Raw genomic sequence first — 9,832 nt, 5'->3', positions numbered from 1 at the left:
GATCGAAAACTGTGCTGTGTGGAATCCAGGGAATTATTTAGATCTACAAATTCCATTAATTCTTGGTTCATGGCCTTTTCCAGTATTTTAGATGGCAGAGGGAGACAGGATAAAGGACGGTAGTGTTTGATATCCTGAGGGTCCAATGAATCTTTCTTAAGAATAGGTCTTATACAGGCCTTTTTCCATCTCACAAGAAAGACTCCAGATCTTATTTCTTCATTTAAGAGAGGAGCCAGAGTAGCAGTTATCTCTTTAGGAGCCAGATGGAATATATGTGGGGGACAAGAGTCAAGAGGTGAACCTGACTTAATTTGAATTAATAGGTCACTGACCTGTTTTTCGCTTAGGGGAGAAAATTGGGACAGACAATTCAAAGTTGCAGGGACCTCAGTTGATTCCCTTTTATCTTTTTCCAGATTTACCGGTAAATTTTGAAGTTCATTATAGACTACTTGAACCTTTTGTTGAAAAAAAAGAGCCAGTTTATCAATAAAGTTTTGATCTGGAAGAAAGATTGTGTCATAAGGACTCTTAGTTAAAGTAGATGCTATTTTAAATAGTTCCTTAGAGGAATTTTTGGCCTCTAGAATTTTTTTTTTAAATACACCGTCTTGGCCTGTTTTATTATTAATTTATACTCCTCCAATGTTCTACTATATTCCTTCCTGTGCTCAGCACTATAGTCAGATCACCAGACACGTTCCTGGAGTCGTCATTTAATTTTAAAAAGCTTTATCTCCGCCGTATACCACGGCGAGGTAACTAATCGTCTCCTAGGTTGTATTGTATTCTCTGGGGCCAACTTATCTACTGCCTGATTGATCCATAAATCAAAGTTGGTAGCTCCTCCGTTGCTATTCTCCATAAAGAGGGAACTACTTGTCAAAACTTTGTCTAAATCGTCACTTTATACATTTCCACGGGCGGGCTTTTGCTAGCAGGGGGCGGTCTCTCCGGCCGTTAACAGGTAGGTTTAAATTAACTTTAAAATAGATTGCCGCATGGTCCGACCAAGGAACAGGTTGTACATCTGTTACTTCAATATGGTCATTACTAGTAAAAATCCCATCCATTGTGTGTCCAGCTTGATGAGTGGGTTTAAATACGATTTGCCTCATCCCATAACCTGCCAAATTAAAATTGAGGAATCTGAATTGTTATTTTCCTCTAAATGAAAATTAAAGTCACCTAAAACAGTGAAGGTGAAAGTATCGAGGCAGGATTCCAAGAAAGTTTGTAATGATTTAGTAAAAGGAACTCTTGTTCCTGGCGGTCTATATATCAATAGACCAGAAAGGAGTTCTTGATTATTATATTTAACACTGAATGACATGGCTTCAGCCTCCCGTGTGGGTTCTTGTCTGAAGTTAACTTTAAGGTGGGAATGGTATATTAGCGCAATTCCCCCTCCAACTGTTCCTTTCCTTTCTACTTGCACCAGTAAATATCCAGGAGGAACTGCAATATTCCAATCTGGTGCAGAAGAAGTGGATGCCCATGTTTCAGTGAGAAATATCAAATCTGGGCAAGTGTCTGATATTAAGTGCTCCAGTTCATATTTATGCTTTGGCATAGATCTAGTATTTAGTAAAATGCAATTCATTACCTTGGATATATTAGTAATACTATTAGCATTCTTTCCAGTGCTGCAGCATTTGGTTTGTTTGTCGACTATAATTTCAGGGTAATCCTGGGGCAAAGATTACCTTTATTCAAATGACCGCTAGTAGCTTCAAGCGGCACAAAGGCGGTCTCTAAATCACAAACTAAACAACAATTAGGGTCAGCAGTATTATAATCAAACAATAGGGCAGGTACTTTGCACTTACCGTTATTTAATGCCAACAGTTCGCCCCGTAAATAGCACTTTCTGTGGCAGTGAACAGGGGTTATGGCGCTGGCCGTGTTCCTGGCGCGGACGGGCGCAGATGGGCTTGCCTTTGGCGCGCCATTGGCGCGCCAGCGGCGTGCCCGCTGCGCGGTCGCATCATTGTGCGTTTTTATGGCGTTCTAAAAAGACTAGAGCGCTAACCCTAATCGTGTCGGTCCCGCTCTACGGACGGGCATGACGATTATAAGGCAGGTAAAATACACTCTAGCAGTAAACAGATTTAATACAATTTTAAAAATCAATGTGCAAACTTGCTTTCTTTTTTTTAAAAATGTTAAGTGCAATTTCTAGCGATGTGTGACGGCCTAGGAGTCGAGCTCAGCTGAATGTCTCAAGGCAGTCTCCCTCCCCCTCCTCATACGCTGCGCGGTCACTTCATTGTGCGTTTTTATGGAGTTCTAAAAAGACTAGAGCGCTAACCCTAATCGTGTTGGTCCCGCTCTACGGACGGGCACCACTATTATAAGGCAGGTAAAATACACTCTAGCAGTAAACAGATTTAATACAATTTTAAAAATCAATGTGCAAACTTGCTTTCTTCTTTACAAAAAAGCTAAGTGCAATTTCTAGCGATGTGTGAAGGCCTAGGAGTCGAGCTCAGCTGAATATCTCAAGGCAGTCTCTCTCCCCCCTCCTCATATGCTGCGCGGTCACGTCATTGTGCGTATTTATGGCGTTCTAAAAAGACTAGAGCGCTAACCCTAATCTTGTCGGTCCCGCTCTACGGACGGGCACCACGATTATAAGGCAGGTAAAATACACTCTAGCAGTAAACAGATTTAATACAATTTTAAAAATCAATGTGCAAACTTGCTTTCTTTTTTTAAAAAAATGCTAAGTGCAATTTCTAGCGATGTGTGACGGCCTAGGAGTCGAGCTCAGCTGAATGTCTCAAGGCAGTCTCTCTCCCCCCTCCTCATACCTAACACCCTCACATTGTTACGCTGGGAGCGGCCCTCCCCATTCTCCACCCAGCAAGAATTTACACATCATATGTGAGGAGGTCCTCCAGAACTATCATCAGCAGTGTGGGGAGCCAGACAACCAGCTGTGCAAAGCACTGCAGAGACATATCTGCTAGGACATCTCAGAGCTGCAGGGCAGAGGGTTAAGAGCCAGAGAGTGCCAGAAGTGTTGGGAGGACCTCCCCTCTGGGAATGCCTTAGGGCAGAAGATGTGCCAGCCACATTTGTGGTTCCTCAGGCTTACACCACTGAGCAGAAGGGTCCTGGAAACAGTTGGGCCGACCCTCCATAATCAACAGGAAGCAGAGGAGTAGCAGGAAAGAGGTAATTCTAATGCTTCTAAAAAACAAAAAACAAAGAGCATATATGTTCGTAAAGTGTTGTCCAGTTATGTCTCATGCTTTATACTCTTTAGGTATGTCCAGGATGCCTGTGCCATATGTTGTCCTGTAAAATGTGTTGAAAGAAAGTCTTTCTGTTTTTATCATTTTATAACATTTTCAAGAAAAATATATCATTTTGCTATAAATATTTTGACAATCTCGAACTTTACAATGGGAAAGCTCGTGTGTTTAAAACTACTATTACAGTCACCATGTATGGCCTTCTTGTAACAATCAGTAATATCATTTTGTGATTTGTACATAACTCTTATGATTTGTTCTGTTTATATCCCATCCAATACAGATGTGAAATTATCTTTAACATGCACACCAGTTATTTTGACATGGTTATACGCACATTGTTTTTTCAAAATTGATATGCATACAATGACCACTTATAATTGTCCACCTTCACCTGTTCAGAAACTATCATGGATGAACCATTCATCAAATATCACATTTTGACTATTGTTGCATATCTAAGTTCCTGTTTGCCGTCATAAGTCATTGTAAGAGTGCTTTTATTCAAGGAATTCTAGGTATCCAATGTGTGCTGGTGTAGTTTTGCTGTGTGCGGAGCATAGGCAAAGAATAACTTTTTAAGGTCATGTAACATACATCAGCTGCATATTGGTTTCTAACTGACAACCACTGTTAAAGATGGAATATGGAAAGAACAACCATGCACAACAAAGGCACCTGGTGTTCTTGACATCATCACTTTTTGTCGGGATATATAGTATGAACATTCTCCAACAAAACAGGCTACCCTTCTCTAGACCAAAAGGAGGAACAACCACCTATGATCTGTTTTACATTTTCTTGAAATTTAACTTAAGCACATTTTCCTGAAAATGTTATCATGGTTGATGGTGGTCCTCATCTAATGTACATATTATCGGTGTGTCATCTGCATACGAAATAACTCAGAGTTAAAAATATATAGTCAGTTATGCTAGGGCTACAATATAAATGTTAAATGGTGTAGTGCTTAGAGCCAACCCTGAGGGGCGCCACAGAACAGATTGTTAGAAGATCTAAATAGATGGATGGTGAAAACACGTACCCGTTCAGGGAGAAAAAACTGAACCCAGCCAGGGGCTTTATCACAGATACCAGCCTCACACAGCCTGCCCACCAGGACTGCTGAGACACAGTGTCAAAAGAAGTGAACACATCAAGCAGAACCAGAGCAGCTTTGCCCTTCAAATCCAAGGTCATGTGGAGCTGATCTATCACCTCCACAAGAACCACTCCCATGCCATAAAAGGTACAGAAATTCACCTGCTCATCCTGAAAGCAGTTAGTGGTATTCAGAAAAGACATTGTTTATTAACCTCATTTTCTGCAACTTTGCTGGAAAAGGTAGCAAAGAAATGGTTCAGGAGTAGCTAGGCATTTTAGGATCAGCATTTTTTTAAAGGGTACCACATCAGCTCTTTTCTAAGTAGAAGGCACAGATGCAATAATAAATGAGATGTTAATTATATGGATAGTGTCAGGGGCTACCACATTTAAGCCTTATGGAGAAGTTTAGTTGGGCAAGAGTCAATGGAGAAAGATCATAGATTTCATCTCTTCAATACAAATGGCTGAAAAATGAGAAAGGGTAGGTCGAAGAACGTTAAGCTTCACATCCAAACTAAAAATTAGTTGAACCAGAATCAAATGAGTCGTATAGACTTTCCATTTTCTTGATAAAAAGGAGGAAATTATTACCTCATAGGACTCTAAGGACGGCACAGTGCATCTGCCCAATGTGCAAGACGCATATACTTACTCACCAATGAATGATAGGCATGAGTGATGCTCATTTAAAAAAGTTCAAAACAAAAACATTTGGAAATGGTGTGTATGAAAGTTGCATTTGCTTATGTGAGAATGAGTCAGTGAGCGTTTTGGTGAAAAGTTCCTGGGTTTGGTGGTGGTTGTCCTCTCTCATGGGAGATCATCCACACCTCAGGCTACGCAATGATGGAGGTTGCGTTTGGGATTGTCGATTGGGTGTAGATGGTTTATTAAGTAAATAGTTAAGAGTTTCTGATATAGACTGGCAAATTAGCTACCATTCTAGACAAAAAAAACAATGTATTGGGTAATCTTTTCTGTACAGGAACCTATTCCTGTTATAGTTGCTCTGCAAAGAGTGTTTGTCCCTCCTTTGTGGAATGTAGGGAAATAACTTAGACAATCTGTGTTGCTTGATTTTTTAACACCTACATATCTGTATTCTTCTAATTCTAATATTCTTATATGAAAGCATTTCTCATGACGTGAAAAACGTTATTTCTGTGCATGATGCTAAAACATCAATGCAGACGTTCGGTCATCCTTTTTTGCTGATAGCTGTCTCAATTCTATAGAATCCATAATTTCAACATTATCTTCCTTGTCTGCTTGATGAATAATGAATGGATGATCATTACACAATGCATATCGTGCAATCCTTTCTTCATTGGTGATTCGTTTTTTATCTCATTCTATCAATACCATGACAAACTAGATTCTAAAATATATTAATCACATTGTTATTTGAAAAGAAGGAAATTAAAATATTGTTCTGAATAAACATTGTTTTTCTAATGTCTTCTATGTTAGGTGCCTGATCTGACTCTTAGATTATTAGAAGTTGTATATTGTGAAGGTCTTTAATCATTACTCAGTAATTATTTGAGGAAAGTTGGATCGTGGGATGTTAAATATATTTTCAACGAATGCCTATAAAAGTGCAAAGGAATTACATTTATTGAAGATAGATATTCAATGGAAGTTAATTCTCTATTTGAAAGAATTGTCACAATGTCAGTTGTTACTTCTTCTCTACTCGTATCTACGACCTGGTTTTAACCTCAGACAATTTTGAGTTCCTTCTGGTTCTTTTTTCACCTCATTTCCTTCCCTGCTTGTTTGTTCTATTTCACACCTCTGCTTTTCGATTTTTTACCTTTTTCACTAATCTGTTTTAATTCCTCTAAAAAGTAGACCTTTCTAACATTACTAATTCCTTCATTCTCTGAATTAGTGCTAGCTAAACTCAGACTAGAGGAATCTGACATATGTACATTATCTTGTCATAGGAGTTTGGAAATCTTAGTCTGTTTATGAATAGAAACATAATTGTTTTCATGTAAGTATAAATGCAACCTTATCTGTAGTCTCTCTCATCTATTAAGAAGTCTGATATTTTCCTTCATGCCAGACATATGCACAATAACATCTAAACATATGTACCTTAAGGGTTTATTCAAGTCATTATTCAATACTAAACAAGTCACAAATATGAACAATGAAATAAATCTGCACAGGGACAAATTCACAAATGTGTTTATAGAATGAATTTAAATCGAATCAGCTGTCTAACACTGTCACTACTAAAACTATTAAACATTTCACTTAGTAGTGTGACACCCTCTTGTAAACATAGCTGTCTCACAATTCACAGGTATTTATCAATCAACACCTTTTCATAGTTGTAACAAATATATACATGACAGATGTCAGAAAAATCTGACAAACAAATACAAAACGGGTGTATAAAAGTCGACGTTTCGGTCTTTAGTAGGTCATTCAGATCCATAAGACCATCCTGTCCTACGCTGACGACACGCAACTCCTTTTCACATGTGCTAAAGATCAGCCATTTGATGGGAAGAGAATACGGGACTGTCTGGACATGGTCTTTGGCTGGTTCCAACGGAACAGCCTAAAAGCCAACTCCAGCAAGTCGGAGGTGCTATTCTTCGGCTGTGTCATCGATCCCGAGTGGCGGCAGTGGTGGCCGGCCGCCATGTGTCCCCCGGCGCAGTCTTCCTTGGTGGCCAAGAATCTCGGCGTTAAGCTTGACAACCAGCTTTCTCTTAGATCTCATGTTCTTGGCCTGGCTGGCACCTGTTTCAGGGTTCTGAAAATGCTCCGCAGGTTTCTTCCACTACTTTCTGCGGAGCATAGACGGATCACGGTGCAGGCGCTTATCGGATCCAGACTAGATTATGCTAATGCCCTTTTTTTGGGTCTTCCTGACTATTTGGTCCAGCGTCTGCAGGTGACACAGAACTCTGCGGCGCGCGCAATTTTTGGATTGCATAGACGCGCACGGGCTTCTGGTCTTCTGCAGACGCTGCACTGGCTCCCGATCCGAAAGCGGATTATGTTCAAATCCCTGACACTGGTACATAAAGCTTTGTTCGGCTCAGGTGCTGGCTATCTCCAGAAGAGATTGGCCTTTTATCGTCCTGCCCGCTCGCTGCGCTCGGAATCCCTCTTCACGGTTGTGGTTCCACGCGTGAGGAAGGCACGGATCGGGGGGCGTTCTTTTAGCTACAAGGCCACCCAGCTGTGGAACTCGCTCCCACTGGCACTGCGCAGTACCTCCAACCTGCTTCAATTCAGGAAGAATTTGAAGACATGGCTTTTTAATCTTTCTGTTTAAAGCGGACTCCTTTCTTCTTTTCTTTTGCGCCTCTGCTCTTACTGTTATGTTGTTATACACTGTAGCTGTATGTGGAAAGCGCCGGGAGGCTCTTTTAGAGTAGCCGAGCGCTATATAAACGCATTTTAACATAACATAACATAACATAACATAACATCCTCAGGACACAGCGTTGCTTATTTTCCAACACTTCCGATACAGAATAAAACACACAACCATGAATATCCCTGGGTTCTAAAAGTATCGTCTGCTTACACCACCGTCAAACTTCAGTGACTTATCCACCAAAAATGTATACTTATATAAAACTCCAGAAACTACACCCAGAGACTGCACCACTATGTGTAAGCACTTCAATACATGGCGCCAAAAACTACTACAATACAAAACATGTTTCCAAGTAGGTACGGTTTGTGCGACCATCACATTTAGGAGGTGAGTATAAGCGGGACAGCTCAATTTTTTGTTCAGCAGCTAAAAAGCAAAAATTAATGATTGAGCTTTAGCGTTTAAATCCTGTTTATGGTCCTTGTACGAAATGCCGCACTCCAGTTTAATGACTAGATATTTATAGGAGGCTTGCTCTTCCACTTGATCTCCATTAACGTACCATTTAAACTTATTTTTCTTGGGGTCCACTAGACATACCACCTTCGTTTTCTTTTTATTTAACTCTAGATTTTCCTGGTCCAGGCAAATTACTAAGTTGTTTATTGCTGTTTGCAGACCAATCGGACTTTGACTTAGCACTATGATGTCGTCCGCGTATTGTAAAAAAGGTATAGGCTCTTTGGCCAACATTGGCGGATGGCTCATTGCTGATTGCATATGCTCGGTTACGTCTGCTAAGAACAAGTTGAATAAACTCGGCGCCAGGACGCAGCCTTGTTTTAAGCCATGTTGAGTGTTTATTCTTGTGGATACTCTACTTCCGTCGCCTAGTTTCACTCTGGCCCAAGTTTCTGTGTGGAGGGCGATCATTGCGTCCAATAGTTTGGTTGGTATCCCCCAGGTTTTTAATTTATTCCAAAGCAGAGTTCTAGTCACTCTATCAAATGCAGCTTTCAGGTCGATGAAGCATGCAAATAATTTTGTTTTCCTTTTTAGTGCTTTTACACTTAAAAGAGCCAAAGTTGCCAAATTTGTAGTTGTTCCCATTCCTGACCTAAAACCTGTTTGAAACTTTGGGATTATACTCTTCATATTCATCCATTCTTGAAGGTGGATAAGAATACATGATGCATATAATTTTGCTTCTACATCAATCAGAGATATCAATCTATAGTTTTCCGGCTTGCTATGAATGCCATTTTTAAATATTGGATGGATTATATTCCCTCTCCAGGAATTTGGTACGATATTCTGATCATAGATGTAGTTGAAAAGGGGCGTAATATAGCTTGCCCAAAAATCGGGTGCGTTCTTAAAAAGAGAGTTTGGAAGCCAGTTTGGTCCTGCTGCCCTCTCCGTTCTTAGTTTTATTATTATACTTTCAATTGTTTGGTATTGATAAGATTTTCTAGTTTGTTACTGCTAATCTCTAGCATTTGTGGAAGGTGGCCTTCCTGAGGCTGAAGACTTATATGTTCTTCTCCAGATTCTTTCCAGATTCTTTCGGGACCGCGGCTGCAATAGCGTGCTTATTGTAATCCAAATTATTGTACATATTTTTGATCCACATGTCTTCTCCTATTGCGGTGTCTTGTTGAAGTCTTAAACCCTTTGTCAGGTTACTGATTATTCCCCAGAATTCCCTGCTTGTTGGCAGTTTATTTGCCCATAGTAGCTTATTCCAGATAGATTCTTAATACACAGTTTTTGCCTCCCTTAAATTTTTCTTATATTTTTTCCTCATTTCCTTGAGGTTACCATTATCAGAGTTTTTCCTGTTCTTGCTGTCGTTGCTAGGAGGTGCACCTCCCTAGCTATGCTCCTTTTAAGATCTTGCAATTGGATATTAAACTATGGCTCCTTCCTGGTTTCTATCTTCTTTTGTCGGCCTGGAATAGCTGGGAATTTTTGAATAAGAAACTTCCCCAAAAGTTCCCAATTTTTTTGTTCTTCTTCTTCTTTATGTGTCCCTTGTTGTTTCACATAATCCTGCATTGTGTCCATTATTATATTTGTATCTTGTCCTCGCCACTTCAGTTTCCTCAAATTA

The sequence above is a fragment of the Triturus cristatus genome, chromosome 3_2 (genome assembly GCF_964204655.1).
Source record: "Triturus cristatus chromosome 3_2, aTriCri1.1, whole genome shotgun sequence".
NCBI classification, from domain to species: Eukaryota; Metazoa; Chordata; class Amphibia; order Caudata; family Salamandridae; genus Triturus; species Triturus cristatus.
Note: the sequence above shows the minus strand (reverse complement) of the source record.